This window comes from Rhinoderma darwinii, chromosome 11, assembly GCF_050947455.1.
Source record: "Rhinoderma darwinii isolate aRhiDar2 chromosome 11, aRhiDar2.hap1, whole genome shotgun sequence".
Classification (NCBI taxonomy): domain Eukaryota; kingdom Metazoa; phylum Chordata; class Amphibia; order Anura; family Rhinodermatidae; genus Rhinoderma; species Rhinoderma darwinii.
In genome coordinates this window covers 50,870,041-50,892,751 of record NC_134697.1, presented here as the reverse complement: position 1 = coordinate 50,892,751, position 22,711 = coordinate 50,870,041, and the positions used below count along the sequence as shown (strand labels likewise).

The window sequence follows — 22,711 nt, the reverse complement described above, 5'->3', positions numbered from 1 at the left end:
ACTAACATGAATAAAGACTCCACTCTGTCTCCACTTGTGATGTTCTCCCCCACACTGCTGGTTCCAAAATTGTCTTGCCTGAGCTGCTAGAGGCCACCCCAGCCAAGCTCCTATTGCCCCCCTGTCCCTGCTATTGGCCCATCCACCTATTCCTATGGGTTTCTCTGGCCTCTAGAGCAATATTGGTCACTGAGTGGTGTCTGTGGTGCAGGAGACAGACCTGTGGCTGGTCTGACACTCACTTTGCCTGCATTCAGGCCTAGAGGAGCTACTTTTTGAAGCTTAAAAATCTATCAAGCTTCATGTTGCAACACTAGTTTCTCCCAGTTCCTCCTTCTACCAGAGAGCTTCACTAAAGCCAAATAATCTGATGCAACCAGGGTCCCCATTATGTAGGGACCATATCCCCTAGGTGATCACCTATTCTCCTCCGAAATTAAGTTGCAAATTACATATTTTTTCGCCTTAACTGCCCTCTTAGAGGAGCAAGTTTGTTGTCAAATACATGCAGTGCGCCTACTACATCGAAAACAGCTACAACTTGGTCTCTGTAACCATGTTTGGTTGGTCGATGGGGCAACAAAGTGACTATGGACTAGGCAGCCTTTAACTCTGTGTTAATAATTCTGTATGGTTTTAATCCAGGGCCGTACGGAAGGCAGGGCTCAGTGTGTGTTCGGGATAGCCCCGGTCTTGAAATCTTTGTTTCAAATGATTGGCTTCAAGCAGGAATTATTATTTTATTCTAACAATTTCTACTTATTCAAAGGTATTGTTCCCATCAAAATGAATAAATGAATAGATACATTATATTTTTCAATAGTATATATTAACACTGGGACAATATATATTAAACACCACAATTAATTAATTGTGATAATGAATATGAAAAAATACATTCAGTCCATGATATATTTTTATCGAGCACAACTGTTTTTAAACAATAGACAGTGTAAGCAGGTATTTTTACAGCATGTAAACGATTATTAATTTTCTTAATCCCTTGCCGTTAGGTACTTAACGCAACACAACGTACTGGTACGTTGTGTTGCTGATGCGTGCTCGGGAGCTGAGCCCTCGCCATCACCAGCGGGTGTTAGCTGTATATTACACCTGACAACTTGCTGCATGACCAGGACTGGAGCTAGTCACCGATCCGGCCGATTAACCCCTTAGATGCAGCGCTCAAAAGCGAGCGCTGTATCTATGGTGTTTACTAGCAGATTGGAACCTCGCAATGCAATCGCGGAGTTCCGATGACTGCTCTGGCAGACCGGAGGCCTAACAACGGCCTCCTGTCTGCCAAGTGCCTGGAGGCAGAAGCTGAGCCTGCGACATCAGCCGCAGGTGTCTGCTGTATGTTACAGATGACCACGTGCTGTTACAGCTGGGAACTGTTAGGGATCTGCCAGGTACTACGTCTAGGTATACTCCTGGGATTAATCAATCCACACCTGAGGCCAGACCTGTTCGACTGACACCATCTCCCACCAACCAGGGTGGCAGGCTCAGGAGTGGGAGAGCCTATCGCGGCCTGGTCAGTCGGAGTTAGCTCCGCCCCCTGTCCTTTATTACCTGCCGTGTTCTCTTCCTCAGTGCTTGTAATTCTTCTGGATTCCTGGCCTCACTGCTGCTTGCTCCAGCCTGCTTCTGCCGTGCTTCTGCCTTGCTGCAGTTCCGCTTAACCTGCTTTGCTTTGCCCCTGGCTTGCTTCCTTCTCCGTGCTCACTTTGGTATACTCCACTTCATCCTGGTCCTGACTACTCATTCACCGCTCCGTTTCCTCGCGGCGTTCCGTGGCTACTGCCCCTTCCCTTGCGTGTTCCCTGTTTGTTCTCCCGTGCACTTAGACAGTGTAGGGACCGCCGCCCAGTTGTACCCCGTCGCCTAGGGCGGGTCGTTGCAAGTAGGCAGGGACAGGGCGGTGGGTAGATTAGGGCTCACTTTCCCTTCACCTCCTTCCTGCCATTACATAATTACAAGCCCATACCTAGTCTACCATTTCTCCTACGCTGACGCTATCATGGACCCCCTTGAGACCCTGACCCAGCAGATGCAGGGCCTCTCCCTACAGGTCCAGGCCCTGGCCCAGAGTGTCAACCAGGGTGACGCTGCCTTAGTAGTACCCCTCACCTCACCTCTAGAACCCGACCTCAAGTTACCTGACCGGTTCTCAGGGGACCGTAAGACGTTTCTCTCCTTCCGGGAGAGTTGCAGACTGTATTTCCGCCTAAAACCCCACTCCTCAGGTTCCGAGAACCAGCGGGTGGGTATCATCATATCCCGACTCCAGGAAGGGCCCCAAGAGTGCGCCTTCTCCTTGGCTCCTGACGCCCCTGAACTTTCCTCTGTTGATCGTTTTTTCTCTGCCCTCGGACTCATTTACAACGAGACTGACAGGACTGCTTTAGCCGAGAGTCAGCTGGTGACCTTACGTCAGGGTAGGAGACCGGTTGAGGAATACTGTTCTGATTTTAGAAAGTGGTGCGTAGCTTCTCGGTGGAACGATCCGGCCCTAAGGTGCCAGTTTAGGTTAGGATTATCTGACGCCCTGAAGGATCTGCTGGTTAGCTACCCCTCTTCTGACTCCCTTGACCAGGTTATGGCCCTAGCAGTACGACTTGACCGACGTCTCAGGGAACGTCAGTTTGAACGCTAGGGCTGGGGTGCTCCCCTCTGACTTTTCTGTGATCCCCCCCGAGGTCCCGTCTCCTCGCCCCTCCACGGAGGACTCGGAGGTACCTATGCAACTCGGGGCCTCCATGTCCCCTCGACAACTTCTACTGTGGGGACGACAAGCATCTACTGAACACCTGTCCCAGGCGCAAGAATAAGAAGCCGGAAAACTTCCGCGCCTAAGTGATCATCGGGGAGGTCACTTGGGCGCACAGGTATTTCCCGTTAATGTGAAACGCAATAAAATTTTGCTTCCCTTTCAGGTCTCGTTTGCTGGCCGGTCTGCCACGGGCAGTGCTTTCGTGGATTCTGGCTCATCTGCTAATATCATGTCTGTGGAATTTGCTATGTCTCTAAAGATGCCTTTTATTGATTTACCTTATCCTATCCCTGTAGTAGGTATCGACTCAACTCCCCTTGCTAATGGTTATTTTACTCAGCATACTCCTGTTTTTGAACTCCTTGTTGGCTCCATGCATTTGGAGCAGTGCTCTGTACTGGTGATGCAGGGATTATCGTCTGATCTGGTATTAGGTCTTCCCTGGTTGCAGTTGCATAATCCCACGTTTGATTGGAATACTGGGGAGCTTACCAAATGGGGTAATGAATGTCTTATGTCATGTCTTTCTGTTAACTCTATTTCTCCCCGGGAGGAGGTAAACACGCTTCCTGAGTTTGTTCAGGACTTCGCCGATGTGTTTTCTAAGGAGGCCTCCGAGGTGTTGCCCCCCCATAGAGATTACGATTGCGCCATCGATTTGGTGCCTGGTGCCAAGCTTCCTAAGGGTAGGATATTTAATCTTTCATGTCCTGAACGTGAAGCTATGAGGGTGTATATTCAAGAATGCCTGGCCAAGGGTTTCATTCGCCCCTCGACTTCTCCTGTAGGTGCTGGCTTCTTCTTCGTGGGGAAGAAGGATGGTGGTCTTAGGCCGTGCATTGATTATCGTAACCTGAATAAGGTCACCGTAAGGAGCCAGTACCCACTTCCTTTGATTCCGGATCTTTTTAATCAGGTTCAGGGAGCCCAATGGTTCTCTAAGTTCGATCTACGGGGGGCATATAACCTTATCCGCATCAAAGAGGGGGATGAGTGGAAAACTGCGTTCAACACACCCGAGGGTCATTTCGAATACCTGGTCATGCCCTTTGGGTTGTGTAATGCCCCTGCTGTCTTCCAGAATTTTATTAATGAAATCCTGAGAGATTACCTGGGTAATTTTCTTGTTGTGTACCTTGATGACATACTAGTGTTTTCCAAGGACTGGTCCTCCCACGTGGAGCATGTCAGGAAGGTGCTCCAGGTCCTTCGGGAGAATAATCTGTTTGCTAAGACTGAAAAATGTGTCTTTGGGGTACAGGAGATACCATTTTTAGGGCAAATCCTCACTCCTCATGAATTCCGCATGGACCCTGCCAAGGTTCAGGCTGTGGCAGAATGGGTCCAACCTGCCTCCCTTAAGGCGTTACAGTGTTTTTTAGGGTTCGCCAACTATTACAGGAGATTTATTGCCAACTTCTCGGTCGTCGCTAAGCCTCTTACGGACCTTACTCGCAAGGGTGCTGATGTCCTCCATTGGCCCCCTGAGGCCGTCCAGGCCTTTGAGACCCTCAAGAAGTGCTTTATCTCGGCCCCCGTGCTGATTCAGCCCAACCAAGAGGAGCCATTTATTGTGGAGGTTGACGCATCCGAGGTGGGAGTGGGGGCCGTCTTGTCCCAGGGTACAAGCTCCCTCACCCATCTCCGCCCCTGTGCTTACTTCTCTAGGAAGTTTTCGCCCACGGAGAGTAACTATGATATTGGCAACCGCGAACTTCTAGCCATTAAATGGGCTTTTGAAGAGTGGCGGCACTTCCTGGAGGGGGCCAGACACCAGGTAACGGTCCTTACGGATCACAAGAATCTGGTTTTCCTAGAATCGGCCCGGAGGCTTAATCCTAGACAAGCTCGGTGGGCACTATTCTTTACCAGATTTAATTTCTTGGTTACCTATAGGGCTGGGTCCAAGAATATTAAGGCTGATGCTCTGTCACGTAGTTTCATGGCCAATCCTCCTTCCGAGAAGGATCCTGCTTGTATTTTACCCCCTGGTATAATCGTTTCTGCCACGGATTCTGATTTAGCTTCTGATATCGCGGCTGATCAGGGTGCAGCTCCCGGGAACGTCCCTGGGGACAAACTGTTTGTTCCCCTGCAATACCGGCTAAGGGTACTCAGGGAAAACCATGACTCCGCTCTATCTGGTCATCCTGGCATCTTGGGCACCAAACACCTCATTACCAGAAACTATTGGTGGCCTGGGTTGCCTAAAGACGTTAGGGCTTACGTCACCGCTTGTGAGGTTTGCGCTAGGTCCAAAACCCCTAGGTCCCGACCTGCGGGCCTACTACGTTCCTTTCCCATTCCCCAGAGACCTTGGACCCATATCTCCATGGATTTTATCACCGATTTGCCTCCATCTCAGGGCAAGTCGGTGGTGTGGGTGGTAGTAGACCGCTTCAGCAAGATGTGCCACTTTGTGCCCCATAAGAAGCTACCTAACGCCAAGACGTTAGCTTCTTTGTTTGTGAAACACATCCTGCGTCTCCATGGGGCCCCAGTCAATATCGTTTCTGACAGAGGGGTACAATTTGTTTCCTTATTTTGGAGAGCTTTTTGTAAAAAGTTGGAGATTGATCTGTCCTTCTCCTCCGCCTTCCATCCCGAAACTAATGGCCAAACGGAAAGGACTAACCAATCCCTGGAACAATATTTAAGGTGTTTCATCTCTGACTGTCAATTCGATTGGGTCTCATTCCTTCCCCTTGCTGAATTTTCCCTGAATAACCGGGTCAGTAACTCGTCAGGGGTCTCCCCGTTTTTCTGTAATTTCGGGTTTAACCCAAGGTTCTCCTCCGTTTCCCCTGGTTGTTCCAATAATCCTGAGGTAGAGGATGTTCATCGGGAACTGTGCACTGTCTGGGCCCAGGTTCAGAAGAACCTAGAGGCGTCCCAGAGCGCACAAAAGATTCAGGCGGATAGTAGACGTTCTGCTAACCCCCGGTTTGTCGTCGGGGATTTGGTCTGGTTGTCGTCCAGGAACTTGCGCCTTAAGGTCCCGTCCAGGAAGTTTGCTCCCCGATTTATTGGACCTTATAAGATCATTGAAGTCCTCAACCCTGTATCCTTCCGTCTGGAGCTGCCCCCATCCTTTCGCATACATGACGTCTTCCATGCCTCCCTCCTTAAACGCTGCTCCCCGTCCTGGTCCCCCTCGAGGAAACCTCCTGTTCCCGTTCTCACCCCTGAGGGGGTGGAATTCGAGGTGGCCAAGATTATGGACAGTAGGATGGTCCAGGGCTCCCTCCAGTACCTGGTCCATTGGAGAGGATACGGGCCGGAGGAGAGGACTTGGGTACCTGCCCGTGATGTTCACGCTGGGGTATTGATCAGGAGGTTCCACCTTCTCTTCCCTACTAAACCGGGTCCTCTTACTAAGGGTCCACTTAGAAAGGGTCCGGTGGCCCCTCATAAAAGGGGGAGTACTGTTAGGGATCTGCCAGGTACTACGTCTAGGTATACTCCTGGGATTAATCAATCCACACCTGAGGCCAGACCTGTTCGACTGACACCATCTCCCACCAACCAGGGTGGCAGGCTCAGGAGTGGGAGAGCCTATCGCGGCCTGGTCAGTCGGAGTTAGCTCCGCCCCCTGTCCTTTATTACCTGCCGTGTTCTCTTCCTCAGTGCTTGTAATTCTTCTGGATTCCTGGCCTCACTGCTGCTTGCTCCAGCCTGCTTCTGCCGTGCTTCTGCCTTGCTTCTGCCTTGCTGCAGTTCCGCTTAACCTGCTTTGCTTTGCCCCTGGCTTGCTTCCTTCTCCGTGCTCACTTTGGTATACTCCACTTCATCCTGGTCCTGACTACTCATTCACCGCTCCGTTTCCTCGCGGCGTTCCGTGGCTACTGCCCCTTCCCTTGCGTGTTCCCTGTTTGTTCTCCCGTGCACTTAGACAGCGTAGGGACCGCCACCCAGTTGTACCCCGTCGCCTAGGGCGGGTCGTTGCAAGTAGGCAGGGACAGGGCGGTGGGTAGATTAGGGCTCACTTTCCCTTCACCTCCTTCCTGCCATTACATAATTACAAGCCCATACCTAGTCTACCATTTCTCCTACGCTGACGCTATCATGGACCCCCTTGAGACCCTGACCCAGCAGATGCAGGGCCTCTCCCTACAGGTCCAGGCCCTGGCCCAGAGGGTCAACCAGGGTGACGCTGCCTTAGTAGTACCCCTCACCTCACCTCTAGAACCGTTGCAAGTAGGCAGGGACAGGGCGGTGGGTAGATTAGGGCTCACTTTCCCTTCACCTCCTTCCTGCCATTACAGGAACTGAGCTAGCTCCGATCCCTGCCATTAACCCCTTAGATGCCACGATCAAAAGCGATCGCTGCCTCTTAATGGTTTGTAGCGATCGGCATCAACACGATGTGATCATGAGGATGACGATCGTTGCTATGGCAACCGGAGTCCTAACAATGACCTCCTGGTCTGCCACGTACGATAGCCTATTAGGCCCTGCCCAGAGACAGGACCTAAAAGGCTTACTGTCAGTGACTGACTGACAGCTCTACTGCATTGCACTACGTGGGTAGTGTAATGTATTAGAGTAAAGATCAGAGGTAGAGGCCTTCATGTCCCCTAGTGGAACAAAAAAAAGTTACAAAAAGTAAATAAAAAAGTTGAATAAAGTGTAAAAATAAAAGTTTCACATTAATAAAAACAAACACTGCCTTTTTTCCTATAATAAGACGTTAAAAAAACGTTTAAAAAAAGTACACTTATTATACTTGTAAGAGGAGAATTGTGTGTGGTTTATAAGACCGTACCCGTATGTTCACATGCGGCATATTTGTTGCAGGAATCTCTTGCTAACCACCAGGCTGCCCATGCTTCCCAACATTTAAAGCAGGGACACAGCAAAAGATGCTGGTCCATGTTCTTCAGCAGTATTTAATTTACAAATTATAAAAACATGTCCAAACTTATTTTTATCAAATAAACATGAGATATTATTATTATTATTATTACATTGATTTCATCGTCATTCCATAGTTATTTTGACAGACATAATAGTGAAGCATGCTGCGCTATTTTGTCTGGCAAAAACAACGCGATGTGTGACGGAGGCCCCTGAGGGTATGTTCACACGGGTGAACAAAATACGTCTGAAAATACGGAGCTGTTTTCAAGGGAAAACAGCTCCAGATTTTCAGCCATTTTTTAATCAAACTAGCGTTTTTCACTGCCATTTTTGGAGCGGTTTTTCCATAGAGTCAATGAAGAACGGCTCCAAAAACGGCTCAAGAAGTGACATGCACTTCTTTTTACGGGGGTGTAAACAAACGGCTGAAAATAGGCCGTGTGAACATACCCTGAGGGAGCCTCCAACACAGATGTGAACAGCCCCTAACACAGGGGCGTAGCTAGGGGGGGGCAAGCGGGGCATGTGCCCCGGGCGCAGTTCAGAGGGGGGCGCCAGCGCCACCTCCTCCTGCACTATAATTGTACCTGTGTCGCAAGGACACATGTACAATTAGAAGCAATGAATGACCGGGCACGTTCCGTGCCCGGCCATTCAGTGCCTTTCCACGAATGAAGCGACTGGTACCTTTTGACGCTTCCGTCGATGAAAGGCGCTGACTGACTGACTGACAGGGAAAGTCATCCTGCCCAGCCAATCAGCGCCTTTCATAGACGCTGTGTTCAACCCCCTGGAGACCTGCGCAGAAGAGAGCAGGTCTCCATGGCTGCCGGACGGCGTGGGAGCGGGAATAAGGTGAGTTTGAATTTATTTTTTATTTTTAATTGTAATAGAAGCGTGGCTGTATCTGCGGGGGGGGGGGGGGGGGACTTTGTCTACACGGAGGACTTTATCTACGGGGGGTGTCTATCTACAGGGGGACTATATCTACAGGGCTGGGCTATATACAGGGGGACTATATCTACAGGGCTGGGCTATATACAGGGGGACTATATCTGCTGGGCTATATACAGGGGGACTATATCTACAGGGCTGGGCTATATACAGGGGGACTATATCTACAGGGCTGGGCTATATACAGGGGGACTATATCTGCTGGGCTATATACAGGGGGACTATATCTGCTGGGCTATATACAGGGGGACTATATCTACAGGGCTGGACTATATACAGGGGGACTATATCTACAGGGCTGGGCTATATACAGGGGGACTATATCTACAGGGCTGGGCTATATACAGGGGGACTATATCTGCTGGGCTATATACAGGGGGACTATATCTGCAGGGCTGGGCTATATACAGGGGGACTATATCTGCTGGGCTATATAAAGGGGGACTATATCTACAGGGCTGGGCTATATACAGGGGGACTATATCTACAGGGCTGGGCTATATACAGGGGGACTATATCTACAGGGCTGGGCTATATACAGGGGGACTATATCTACAGGGGGGCTATATACAGGGGGGCTATATCTACAGGGGGGCTATAAACAGGGGGGCTATATACAGGGGGACTGTATCTACAGGGCTGGGCTATATACAGGGGGACTATATCTGCTGGGCTATATACAGGGGGACTATATCTACAGGGGGGGACTATATCTACAGGGGGGCTATATACAGGGGGACTATATCTACAGGGGGGCTATATACTGGAGTAGGCTGTCTATAGAGCACCATATACAGGGGTGGGCTATATAGTATATAGCCCCCTGTAGATATAGCCCACCCCTGTATATGGTGCTCCATAGATAGTCCACCCCAGTATATAGCCCCCCCTGCAGATATATTCCCCCTGTATATAGCCCACCCCTGTAGATATAGCCCCCCTCTGTAGATATAGCCCCCCTGTGTATAGGCCACCGATGTAGATATAGCCCCCCTGTGTATATCCCAGCCGTGTGTATATCCCAGCCCTGTAGATATGGTCCCCCTGTAGATATGGTCCCCCTGTAGATATGGTCCCCCTGTAGATAGCCCACCCCTGTATATAGTCCCCCTGTAGATATAGTCCCCCTGTAGATATAGTCCCCCTGTAGATATAGTCCCCCTGTGTATATCCCAGCCGTGTGTATATCCCAGCCCTGTAGATATGGTCCCCCTGTAGATATGGTCCCCCTGTAGATATGGTCCCCCTGTAGATAGCCCACCCCTGTATATAGTCCCCCTGTAGATATAGTCCCCCTGTAGATATAGTCCCCCTGTAGATATAGCCCACCCCTGTATATAGTCCCCTTGTAGATATAGCCCACCCCTGTATATAGTCCCCCTGTAGATATAGCCCACCCCTGTATATATTATCCCACAAATGGCTCCCCCTATAGTGCTCCACAGAAAGCCCACCCCTGTATATAGCCCCCTTGTACATATAGTCCACCCCTGTATATAGTGCTCCACAGATAGCCCACCCTTGTATATAGTATATACAGGGGTGGGCTATCTGTGGAGCACTATATACAGGGGTGGACTATCTAGTGGAGCACTATATACAGGTGTGGACTATATTTACAAGGGGGGGCTATATACAGGGGTTGGCTATCTGTGAAACACTATATACAGGGGTGGACTATATGTGGAGCACTATATACAGGGGTGGGCTACATCTACAGGCGGCTACATACATGGTTGGGCTATCTGTAGAGCTCTATATACAGGGGTGGGCTATATCTACAGGGGGCTATATACAGGGGTGGGCTATCTGTAGAACACTATAGGGGGAGTTATTTGTGGGACACTATATACAGGGGTGGTCTATATGGGGGCACTATCTACAGGGGGCTCTATGGCAGGCACTATCTACAGGGGGCTCTATGGCAGGCACTATCTACAGGGGGCTCTATGGCAGGCACTATCTACAGGGGGCTCTATGGCAAGCACTATCTACAGGGGGCTCTATGGCAGGCACTATCTACAGGGGGCTCTATGGCAGGACCTATCTACAGGGCTCACTGTGTGTGTGTGGGACACGGTGTATGGTGCTATTATAATTATAGGTGCAGTGTTTGGCGCTATTATATTTAGGGGCGTAGTGTGTGGTATAATGAGAACTTTATCTTTATTTATAGGTGCAGAAATGTTGGAAAAGTGAGAAGCTGAAGACATCTGAGCGGCAAACTGCAGAAATGGGCTGTGACCGGGAGAAGTCATCATAGAGGTCTGGACCGGATGGAGAAAAAGAACTAGAATCTGTGACGTCACCGGTGAGTCACTTAATGTAAATGTTTATTCTGCCTATAATCAGCACTGTATGATCTGCAGCGAGATGATGGGTGGTATGATTATGATAGGATTTATTTTTTGTGAAACGGCATCTCCCAGCATATCCTTACCATTGTTCGGGCTATGCTGGGAGCTGTAGTTTTACGCCGTACAAACCTATACGGCAGGGGTTGCACTAAATTTAGCTGTATTTGTTCTGGGGCTGTATATATGTACCGTGCTTGGTTCTGGTGTTGTGTATAGAACCATATTGCTTGTGAAATATACAAATAATTTTATGCTCGCGTTACATAAAAAGAAATGACACGTCGATTGGTAGAGAAAACAAACACGGCGAGGGGGAAGGAGATGTCGGGAAAGAGGTTGGGGGGGGGCGCCAAACTGAATCTTTGCCCCGGGTGCTGGAGAACCTAGCTATGCCTCTGCCTAACAGAGACTGTATCTACCTAGGACTATCTAAATAGCAGCCTATGTAAGGGATAAGCACAGACTCGTACTGTGTAAGGGTATGTGCACACGCTAGCTGGCTTTTACGTCTGAAAAGACAGACTGTTTTCAGGAGAAAACAGCTGCGTAGTTTGAGACGTAAAAGCTCCTCCTCGCATTATGCGAGGCGTCTTTGACGGCCGATCATTTGAGCTGTTCTTCATTGAATTCAATGAAGAACGGCTCAAATTACGTTTCAAAGAAGTGTCCTGCATATAATGTATATAAGTGTCCTGCACTTATTTGACGAGGCAGTCCTTTTACGCGTCGTCGTTTGACAGCTGTCAAACGATGACGCGTAAATGACAGGTTGTCTGCACAGTACGTCGGCAAACCCATTCAAATGAATGGGCAGATGTTTGCCAACGTATTGTAGCCCTATTTTCAGACATAAAACGAGGCATAATACGCCTCGTTTACGTCTGAAAATAGGTCGTGTGAACCCAGCCTTGGAGACACATACACAGAGGAAATAAATCATTTTGCCCAGAGTGTTCCTTTAGGCTACGTTCGCACATGGCGGATATGATGTGTAGAAGCACACAGCGTATCCGCCCTGTGTGCCGCAGGGAATTCCGGCCGAAAAACTGCACTAAATTGTGGTACAGTTTTTCTACCAAAATTTCCACTGAGAATAATAAAAAAAAGAGATTCATACTTACGTAAACCATGGCAACGCATCCCTCCGCCGTCCTGCAGCCTGGCCTCCAGGGCTGATGTTTCATCCCATGTGACCGCTGCAACCTTGTGATTGGCTGCAGCGGTCACATGGTCACATGAGTCAACCCAGGAGGCCAGTCTGGACAAAGAAACACAGACTTCTGGGTAAGTATAAGATTTATTGCTTTTTTTTCTCGCCGCTGTTCCTTCAAAACAGCTGATAAGCAGCTGTGCAGGATCAGCGGCGCTCGTGTGCCACTGATCCCTCATAGCCGCAAATCAGCTGTTTTGAAGGAACAGCGGCGAGCACCGCTGCTCCGTTGAGTGCCCCTACACCCCCGCCACGCACACACATCCCCAAACATGCAATAGCGCCACACGCAGACCCCCACACACACATAAACCCCCCCCACGTATGCACGCACACACACACATACCTTACTTGCAGCCGGTCTTCTCCAAAATGGCGCTCTCTTTCCCCCTACAATCCAGCTTCTATGCTGGGTCACTCTGAACTGCACATGCAGTACAGTGCGAGACGGCAGATGATGTAATGAATGGCTTCCATTCGTTATGTCCTATGCCCTGTAGCTGCCATATTTCATCTGTGTATGAGTCGTTAAGAGACACATACACAGAGGAAATAAAACATGGCAGCCCCCAGTGAATTAGAAAAGTGTTAATAAAAAAAACAACATTTTCTGTGAAAAAATAATGACACCCTTCCTTTAAGCCCTGGTAGTGAACAGCAAGATTCAGCAGAGTAAAGCCTTATTCACACGAACATGTTAGTTAGTCAATAGGGCCGCTCAGACAGTCTGTGATTTTCACGCAGCGTTTGTCCGCTGCATAAGGGTATGTTCACACGTAGTCAACAAAAACGTCTGAAAATCCAGAGCTGTTTTCAAGGGAAACCAGACCCTGCTTTTCAGACGTTTTTTTACCAACTCGCATTTTTCGCGGCGTTTTCGCGGCGTTTTCGCTGCGTTTTTTACGTCCGTTTTTGGAGCTGTTTTCATTGGAGTCTATGAGAAAACAGCTCCAAAAACGTCCAAAGAAGTGTCCTGCACTTCTTTTGACGAGGCTGTATTTTTACGCGTCGTCGTTTGACAGCTGTCAAACGACGACGCGTAAATAACAGGTCGTCTGCACAGTACGTCGGCAAACCCATTCAAATGAATGGGCAGATGTTTGCCGACGTATTGTAGCCCTATTTTCAGACGTAAAACGAGGCATAATACGCCTCGTTTACGTCTGAAAATAGGTCGTGTGAACATACCCTAAAACTCACGACATGTCCTATAGTTGAGCTTCCATGTGCTGCGCGTGATTCGCGCATCAGTTAAAGAAATGAAAGGAGAACTAAAACCACCTCCTTCATTTCTGTTTATTAACATAAAAACATAGTGTCATAACGATGTCATATGCGCGAAAATAACGCAGCCACGCACCAACTACTGATGACACACGGCACTGCAACGCACAAAAAACACTGTGTTTTTTGCGCACGCAAAATGCACACGTTCGTGTGAATAAGGCCTACATGACCAAGGAAGGGAGGAGAATACACAAGGGACAAAGCAATGGCCTTTCCTTTTCTTGAATGTAGTTGCTGCTGATAGTGGCCATTGCTGAGTGGGCCTCCTGTCTTTTGCTATGGGTTCCCATAGTTACTCATTATGGCCCTGACAGTAACAGCCTTGTGAATACTACATGGAGGGAGAATCACGCTTTTTTACTTTTGCACTCAACTTTTTTGGTACTTTTTAATTGCTCAGGGATAACATTAAACTGAGACATCAAAGTGTGATTCCCCAGCGTCATTGCAGCAACTGGTAATTTTTCTGCTGCCAAAAAAAATCATAATTAAAATGACAGCAATTCTCCAGATAGAAAGTACAGGAGGTTCATCCATCAATACGGCTATACCACGTATAACTTCATTTTGTCATGGATTTATTGCAAAGCCGAAGATAATTTATATTGAGTAGTTTAGTGATGTGTAGATCGTCTATTTGCTCATATTACAGTGAAATTCATGATGAGATGACTTGTAAATTTATTCAGCTTTAGGATTGTAAATTATGGAACTAAGGATTATAATAATTATTATTATTATTATCAAGAAGATGGCGTTAGTAATTTAGCTAAAAAGCACAATCACCAACTGATTAAAACAAGGTTTATATTGTCTTATAAAAACCAAACCAAAATGGAGGACGCTATAATAAAACATTACGGGTAAGTTCACGCGTAGCGTAAATACTGCAGATTTTCCGCAATGGATTTCATGGCGGAAAATATGCAGCTTTGAACAAATCCCATCAACACTGTAAATGCTGAGCGGAAAAAACGCTAAGAAATTGACCTACGTTTTTTTAGTTCACAGCATGTTAATTGTATTTGCGTAAACGTTGCTTATTTGTTACAGGTTTTCCACATAGAATTCAATGGGGAGGTAAAACCTGCAACAAATAGCAGATGTTGCCTCAGAAAAGCAGCGCTAACATCGCTTTACCAAAAAATGGGTGGAGCTTAGTGAGCGGGGCGGTGTCTTCTGATCATTTACGCCAGGAATTGTTGTTAATTGTAGCACAAAGCTACGCAAGCTTATAGCTGCCATAGATTTGACTTTCTGGTGCATGGACGGCCAGGGATGAGCTTATATTATTAAGAGTTTTGCGCCTCTTAAGAAATTAGGTGCAATTCACCGAAGCGCTCTTTAGATTAAAGGGTATGTTCACACTGAGTTTTTGGCCGAGTTTTTTGGCGCGGAAACCGCTCTGCAAAAAACGGCCAAAAATGCCTCCCATTGATTTCAGCATTTTTTCGGCCGTAATTCGAGGCGTAAAACGCCTGAATTACTTCCGTAAATAGGGCGTGTGAACATACCCTTAAGAAATGTGTCCCATCTTTCTCAGCTTGCTTTTTTTTATTAAGACTGACGCAGTACTAATACATTTCCCACTTTGTGCTTCCTGTTATTTGCTGTTCGCACATATTTTCTAAATCTCGATGACTCCATTTTTTTCAGGACAGTAGTTCAGTCGGCCATATGTTAGTTACCTCTCCTTACATAGCGATCAGTGGACACACAACTAAGCCCCTCCCACGCTAGAAAAAGTGGCAGTTAGAAACTATGCGGCATGGAGCCTGCCTGACTGACTGACTGAAAATGAGGTATTTATACATCTTCATATTATCCAAACCCCATAATCTCCGGTGTCCTATTCGTATCATACAGGGGAGTAGTCATCAATGTAAAATTATGTGATTCTGTCTGTATATTTCCTATAATGGCTCCCAAGCGGTTCAGGAGAGCAATGCTCTGTTGTTATGCAGCACAGGCTTCAGCTGATGCCTAGTAGGGGATCTCTGTAACAGCACCATTAAGTTACATGAAACTTTTGGGGTTGCCACCTTTTCTATCAGAAAATACCGGCCAGGTTAATACCTGCAAAAGTGTAAGTTTGTAATTAGTTTTAATTAAAAAAATAAAATAATAATAATTGTTTTAGGGTATGTTCATACGCAGTGACCAAAAACGTCTGAAAATACGGAGCGAAAACAGCGCCTGATTTTCAGATGTTTTTGTAGCAACTCACGTTTTTCGCGGCGTATTTTGGAGCTGTTTTTCAATAGAGTCAATGAAGAACGGCTCCAAAAACGTCCCAAGAAGAGACATGCACTTCTTTTTCGCGGGCGTCTTTTTACGCGTCGTCTTTTGACAGCGATGCGTAAAATAACACCTCGTGGGAACAGAACACCGTAAAACCCATTGAAAGCAATGGGCAGATGTTTGTAGGCGGAATGGAGACGTTTTTTCAGATGTAATTCGAGGCGTAAAACGCCCGAATTACGTATGAAAAAAGTGCGTGTGAACATACCCTTAGGCCTGATTTACACGAGCGTGTGCGTTTTGCGCACGCAAAAAACGTGGTGTTTTGCGTGCGCAAAAGGCACTTAACAGCTCCGTGTGTCATCAGTGTATGATGCCCAGCTTTGTGATTTTCGCGCAGCCGCCATCATTATGACACTCCGTTTGGATGTTTGTAAACAGAAAAGCACGTGGTGCTTTTCTGTTTACATTCAGAGTTTGACAGCTGGTGCGCGAAACATGCAGTTCGCACGGAAGTGCCTCCGTGCGACCTGCGTGGTTTTCTCGCACCCATTGACTTCAATGGGTGCGTAATGCGCGAAAAATGGCGAAATATAGAACATGTCATGAGTTTTACGCAGCGGACTCACGCTGCGCAAAACTCACGGACTGTCTGCACTGCCCCATAGACTTGTATAGGTCCGTGCGACCCGCGTGAAAAGCACACGTGTCGCACGGACGTATATCACGCTCGTGTACATCAGGCCTTAGGCTGGATTCACACACACTATTTACAGACGTAATTCTGGCGTTTTAGCCCCGAATTACGTCCGAAAATGCGGCTCAAAAGCATTGGCAAACATCTGCCCATTCATTTGAATGGGTCTTACGATGTTCTGTGCCGACGGTCATATAGACGGTAAAAAAGACGCCTGCGTCAAAGAAGTGCCTGTCACTTCTTCAGTTGTAAATGGAGCCGTTTTCCATGGACTCCATGGAAAAACAGCTCCAATTACGTCCGTAATGGACGCAGCGAAAAGCGCCTGCATATGCCATTACGGCTGAAATTACGGTGCTGTTTTCTCCTGAAAACAGCACCGTAATTTCAGCCGTAACGGACGCTGCCGTGTGAACATACCCTAAGGGTAATTCAGACGTTGCAGAAAACACAGTGGACTTGAAATTCGGCTTCTTCTCCGCAATAGACAGTGCATGCTGCGGACTGCCTATGGTCCCTGCAGCTTATGGTCCGCAGCAGAGTTTTCCCGCAACGTTTGCACGAAGATAACTAAAAAGGTGTGGAAACCAATGGACAAACTGTCTGCTAAGGATTTCCACTGCGGACTGTCCACAGTGGAATTCCACAGCAATTCCGCCACGTCTGAATGTGCCCTAATTCTTGCTTACAGTCGTTCACACAAACTACAGTAGTCTGCTATAGACAGCTCATCCCCTGCAGCCACAATATCCGGTCATATCTAATCTTCTTTAGTTTAATCTTCTATGCAAAGATTTGTAGAGAAGTAGAAGATATTAGGTCATATATTATAATAGCAATATAATAACAACAACATATAATACATAATAAGTTCTAAACACATAATTACATTATCAGTATCAAACTGATCTACAGAAACAAATGCTTCAGATAAAACTCTGTGTGAACTGACACTTAGGGCTTATTCAGACGTACGGGATATATGCCCGTGCAACGCGCGTGATTTTCACGCACATCGCACGGACTTATATTAGTCTATGGGGCCGTACAGACATGTGCGTGATTTTTACGCAGCGTTGGTCCGCTGCGTAAAAGTCACGACATGTCCGCTCTTTGAGCGTTTTTCGCGCATCACGCACCCATTGAAGTCAATGGGTGCGTGAAAACCACGCATGTCACACGGAAGCACTTCCGTGCGAACAGCGTGATTCGCGCAACAGCTGTCAAAAGGATGAATGAAAACAGAAAAGCACCACGTGCTTTTCTGTTTACAAACATCCAAATGGAGTGTCATAATGATGGCGGCTGCGCGAAAACCACGCAGCAGCGCATCATATGATGCTGCCACACGGAGCTGTCAAGTGCCTTTTGCGCAGGCAAAACGCTGCGTTTTTTGCGTGCGCAAAAGGCACACGCTCGTGTGAATCCAGCCTAAGGCTTTTGACACGTTTTTTGGACACGAAAACAGCGCCAAAAAAACGTCATAGAATGCGTCCCATTGATTTCAATGAGAGGCGGAGGCGTTTTTTTTCCCGACAATAGAAAAACCGTTTCGCAGGAAAAAGAAGCGACATGCCCTATCTTCAGGCGTTTACGTCTCTGACCTCCCATTGACATCAATGGGAGGCAGAGAAAGCGTATTTCGCTGCATTTTTGCCCATCGGCGCTCATTGGCCGCGGGCGAAAAATGCCGTGAAAACGCAGCAAACGGAGTGCAGGCAAATCAAAATCTGCCTCAACATTCCAAACGGAATGTTGAGGCACAATTTACTGCCTGCAAAAAACTCAGTGTGAACATGCCCTTAAAATGTAGATTCTTTTTGTGTAATGTACATAACCTATTCTGTATATTATTATAGATGAACTCAGTAAACTTTAGTAATAAAACTGATCTCCTGTACGTCCTTCCCACACTTGGAGTGACATAGCAAATCTGAAGAATGTAAACTGAAATGATCTCCTGCTGTTAGTGGTGACTTCAAACCAGTCTGGTAAGAGGAAGAGGTGAGGCTTGGGATGAGGTTTATAATGCAAGGTGATGGCTTTTCACCTGCTTCTAAATCTAATTCTCAGCAAACAGGTCAGACGAGTGTACTCCGCTATATATAAGGAGGGATCACATTGTTTGGAGACAGTTTCCAACATCCAGAACACAGGCTATCACTTATCATCATCTGGTAAGATACACACTCCATATACAAAGACCATTACCTAGGAAAACATTCAACTTGTATTAATTTTAAGAACCGTTTATACTACAGTGCATATGAATGAGTCTTCTCATGTTAATTTGTCATTTACTTGATTCTAATACATTGTGTTAACCCCTTGGCGCCGCAGCCATTTTTAAGTTTTAAATTTTCGACTTTTTCTCCCTGTATTCCAAAAGCCATAACATTACATTTTTTCTGTCAACTTATCGTATAAGGGCTTTTTTTTTATTTTTTTTGAGGAGTGACATTTAGTTTTTAATGGCACTATTAAATGCACCATGTAATGTAATGGGGAAGTGGAAAAAAATGTTGTGGGGTGGAATGGAGTAAAACAGTGAGTCCTTTTTCGGCTTTCGTATGTTTCGCTATTCACCATGCAGTAAAAACGACATGTTAATTTTCTTTTGTGGGTCAATGCGATTACATCGATACCTAATTTATATATATATTTTTTTTTTACTACTTTTACAAAGAAAATCTTTTTGTTTAAAAAAAAAATAAAAAATAGTTTTGCGTCTCAATATTCTGAAAGTCATAAATTTTATTTTATTTTTCTGTCAATTAGGCTTATATTTTGCAGGGTAAGCTGTTGTTTAAATGGGTACTATTTTGCGGTACATGCAACTTTTTGATCACTTTTTATTCCATTTTTTTTGGAGCTAAGGTCACCAGAAAAACAGCAATTCTGGTGTGGCTTTTTTACGGTGTTCACATTGCGCATTAAATAACTTTATATTAGAATAGTTTTGACTTTTATGGACACGGCGATACCAATTATGTTAATTTATTTTTTACATTACTTTAGGGAAAGAGAGGGTCTTACATACAGTCTATGTTACTTCAAACTGGCTGCTATTAATCTATGCCTCTGACTTGGCTTAACAGAAAGATCAAGGCTGTGTTTTCATTGCGTTGTTTTCTTATCAAACATTTTGTACATGAATTGTTTTAAATTCCTAGAGTGAAGAATATGGGAAATTTAGCCTAATAATGGTTCATTAAAAACTTTTGCTTATCAGAGCAGATTAGGCGGCAGAACCAAGTTTATGGATTGTAATATGTTAATGATTTCTAATGTGTTAGTCAGGGCGTGCTGGTGCACAATGTAAATTAACCCCTTCCCTCCGTAGCCATTTTTCAGATTTTCACTTTTTTTTTTCCTCCCCACTTTCCGAAAGCTATAACTTTTCTATTTTTCCTTCAATATTGGCGTATGAGGGCTTGTTTTTTGCGGGGACGAGTTGTAGATTTCACAGCACTATTTTTTGCACCATATAATGTAGAGGGCAACGAGAAAAAAAATATATGTGTGTTGGAATAGGAAAAAAACACAGATTCCTAAATTTTTTGGGTGGTCCCCCCCCCCCCCTATCTCGCCGCGAGGTGGGGAATGTTACAGGGGGGCATTTAACGGGTTAAACAAGCGGGATCACGCTCGAGCGGTATCCCGTTCATTACCCAGAAGTGTCGGCGGTAACACACAGCCGACACAATTGCTCTATGGAGCGGGCTCAGCCCGTGAGCCCGCTCCATGCTCCCCCATCCAGCGTGCGCTGTACATATATACGGCAGATGTCAGGAAGGGGTTAAAGCAATGAATTTCCTCTCAACTGGAAAGGAAGTAGACTGTTCTAGCTTTGTTTAGGCCAGGATCACACACACAGTTTTGATGCAGTTTTTAGTGCCGTTTTTGGATCAGTTTTTTGAGCCAAAGGCAGAAGTGGATGTAAGAGTAAGGAAAGGTATAAGGAATAGACTGATGTATCTCCTTTCTTTTGTCTCCAGTACTGTGTAGATAGTGCCCCTTATCCCCCTTGTAGATAGTGCCGCACACCCCATTGAAGATAGTGCCACACCCCCCTATTAGTAAGAGCCACACACAGCTCCTTGTAGATAGTTTCACCGCCCCCCCTTGTAGATAGTGCCACACACACCCCCCCCCCCTGTATATACTGCCCTGGCGCTCCCCCTTCTAAAAAAATGTATACCCTTCTTGCCGTGTTCCTGGGGATGCAGATACAATTGAATATGGCTGTCACCCGGGGCACCGGATGCTTGGTGTAGGCGACGTCCCTTCATGTGCCGTGGCTGCCTTTGTCTAATGCAGTAGAGTTGCGTTTGTCATTTGGCATAGTTTCGGTAAATAAAGTTATAATATGTGAGTAATGTGGGAATTTGTCAATATTTAATTATATGTAACGGTTTAGTAAATCACTGGATATGTATTGTGTAACGATGTAAATGAGTGCAAATAATAACTACTCACCCTTTTTAGGGAAAGAAAAGATTTCTTTATTGCACATGGAAAGCAGGTCATATGAGTCACACCACATAGTAAGGAGTACATTTTTGCTTAATAATTAGGTCACATAACTATCGTTTAATTACATCATATTATCAAGAAGCAAGGTAAAGTGTATTTCATGCAATATAGAGGAAGTCAAACTAGTTACACAAGAACCTAGTAGTATATACGACGCTATATCAGACCGTGCCCTAAGACTTGCATGATAGTATATAATTAATGATTATTCCTGATTTATGATCTCCATAAATGAGTACATGATCCGTGTATAATATGCAAACACTGAGTACCTGTTGTGTAATGAAGGAAGTGGCAGATGGCTTGTTGCGTAAATACATCAATGCTCCACATTAGCGTGCGTTTAGATGAGACTTTTTGGCCGCACGGTAAAAACCATGTAAAAAATCGCACATGTTTTTTCTTTAATCTGTCAGTTTCTGATACAGTTTTGCCTGTGTGGTTTTTACAGATGAAACTTGTAAAATAAATGTGTTTAACCTGTAAAAACGCACAGGCAAAAACCGCATTGCAAACATACTGCAGCCGTTTTTTGGCACAAATTTCTTTATGCGTTTTTTAACTGGGTAGCCAAAAAACATCCTGTCTAAATGCACCTTTAGGGCATGTTGACACAGATCCGAACCAAAACCTGCAGGTAATTATGCCTGAAAAACCGCAACCAATTGTGTTGCAGATTTTTGTCCAGAAACTGCACTGTGGAAAGAGTAGGGAAAAAAATGCCAATACTTTCCTTAATTGGTGTTGCCATAGTGATGCGTCCCTCTGGTCTCCGCGCAGCCCGGACTCTTGTGATAACGCTTCAGCCCATGTGACCACTACAACCTATGATTAGCTGCAGCAGTCACATGGGATGAAACGTCATCCCAGGAGGCCAGGTTGCATGGAGAACAAAGAGCCTTCGCTATGATAACGCCAGGGGGACAAGTTATAAACTTTTTTTTATTCAATTTAAACAAGAAAAAGTTTTTTTTAAAAGATTTGTGATTTTTGCGGTGGAATTGCAGGTTTTCCGTAAAATCGTAACATTTGCTATTTGTTAGGGTTTTACCTCACTATTGAGCTCAATGGGGAAAAACTGCAACAAAGTGCAATGATTAAAAATCTGCACCAGTCAATTTATGAATGTTTTCTCAGCTGATTTTTCTCTGCAGTGTGCAACGATTTCGCAGCATAAATTGACGTTGACAATGGATTAAAAAACTGCACCACAGGTTAATTTATGCACATTTTCTCAGCAGATCTTTTCTGCAGGGTGGGGATGGGATTTATTCAAATCTCATCCCCTTTGCTACTAAGGAAATACGCCGCAGATTTTCAGCAATGAAATCCGTTGTGGAAAATCCACAGATAATTCACCCCGTGTGCAAATACCCTAAGGCCGGATTCACATGAGCGTGTTCGGTCTGTGATATATGCATAACTCACAACTGTCTCGGATTCAGCGGGACAGTCCCGCAGATACAGTTTAAGCAAATTCTGAAGCAGCTCCCTGCTTCAGAATTAGTTCATAGCGGATGAGCAGAGGAGCAGACGTGGCGTATAACAGCAGGTGTGGCACGACATGACTCCAACACTAGATAGGCTCAGTAACAAAACACAGCACGGGATACAGGATACAGGTAGCAGGGCACGGGAACACTGGGAGCAGGATAACACTAAGGGACCATTTGCAATACGAACATGTGAAAACTACAACGACGCTCAGGCAGAAGGGAAAGGGGAAGGGCGGAGCCCCTTTTATAGTCCAGGGTGATCTGGGGATAGGTTAGGGACACTTTTAAGGGTGCGCA

At 46.1% G+C, this 22,711-nt stretch overlaps 1 protein-coding gene across 1 annotated transcript in view; it reads left to right on the top strand.

Moving 5' to 3' along the window:
* Positions 1 to 15,125: 15,125 nt before the first annotated feature.
* LOC142663117 (ATP-dependent translocase ABCB1-like) overlaps positions 15,126 to 22,711 on the top strand; it is a 72,921-nt gene continuing 65,335 nt past the window's right edge. Inside the window, exon 1 of the mRNA XM_075841422.1 lies at positions 15,126 to 15,246. The gene's annotated coding sequence lies outside the window, so the exon portion shown is untranslated. The remainder of the gene's footprint in view (positions 15,247 to 22,711) is intronic.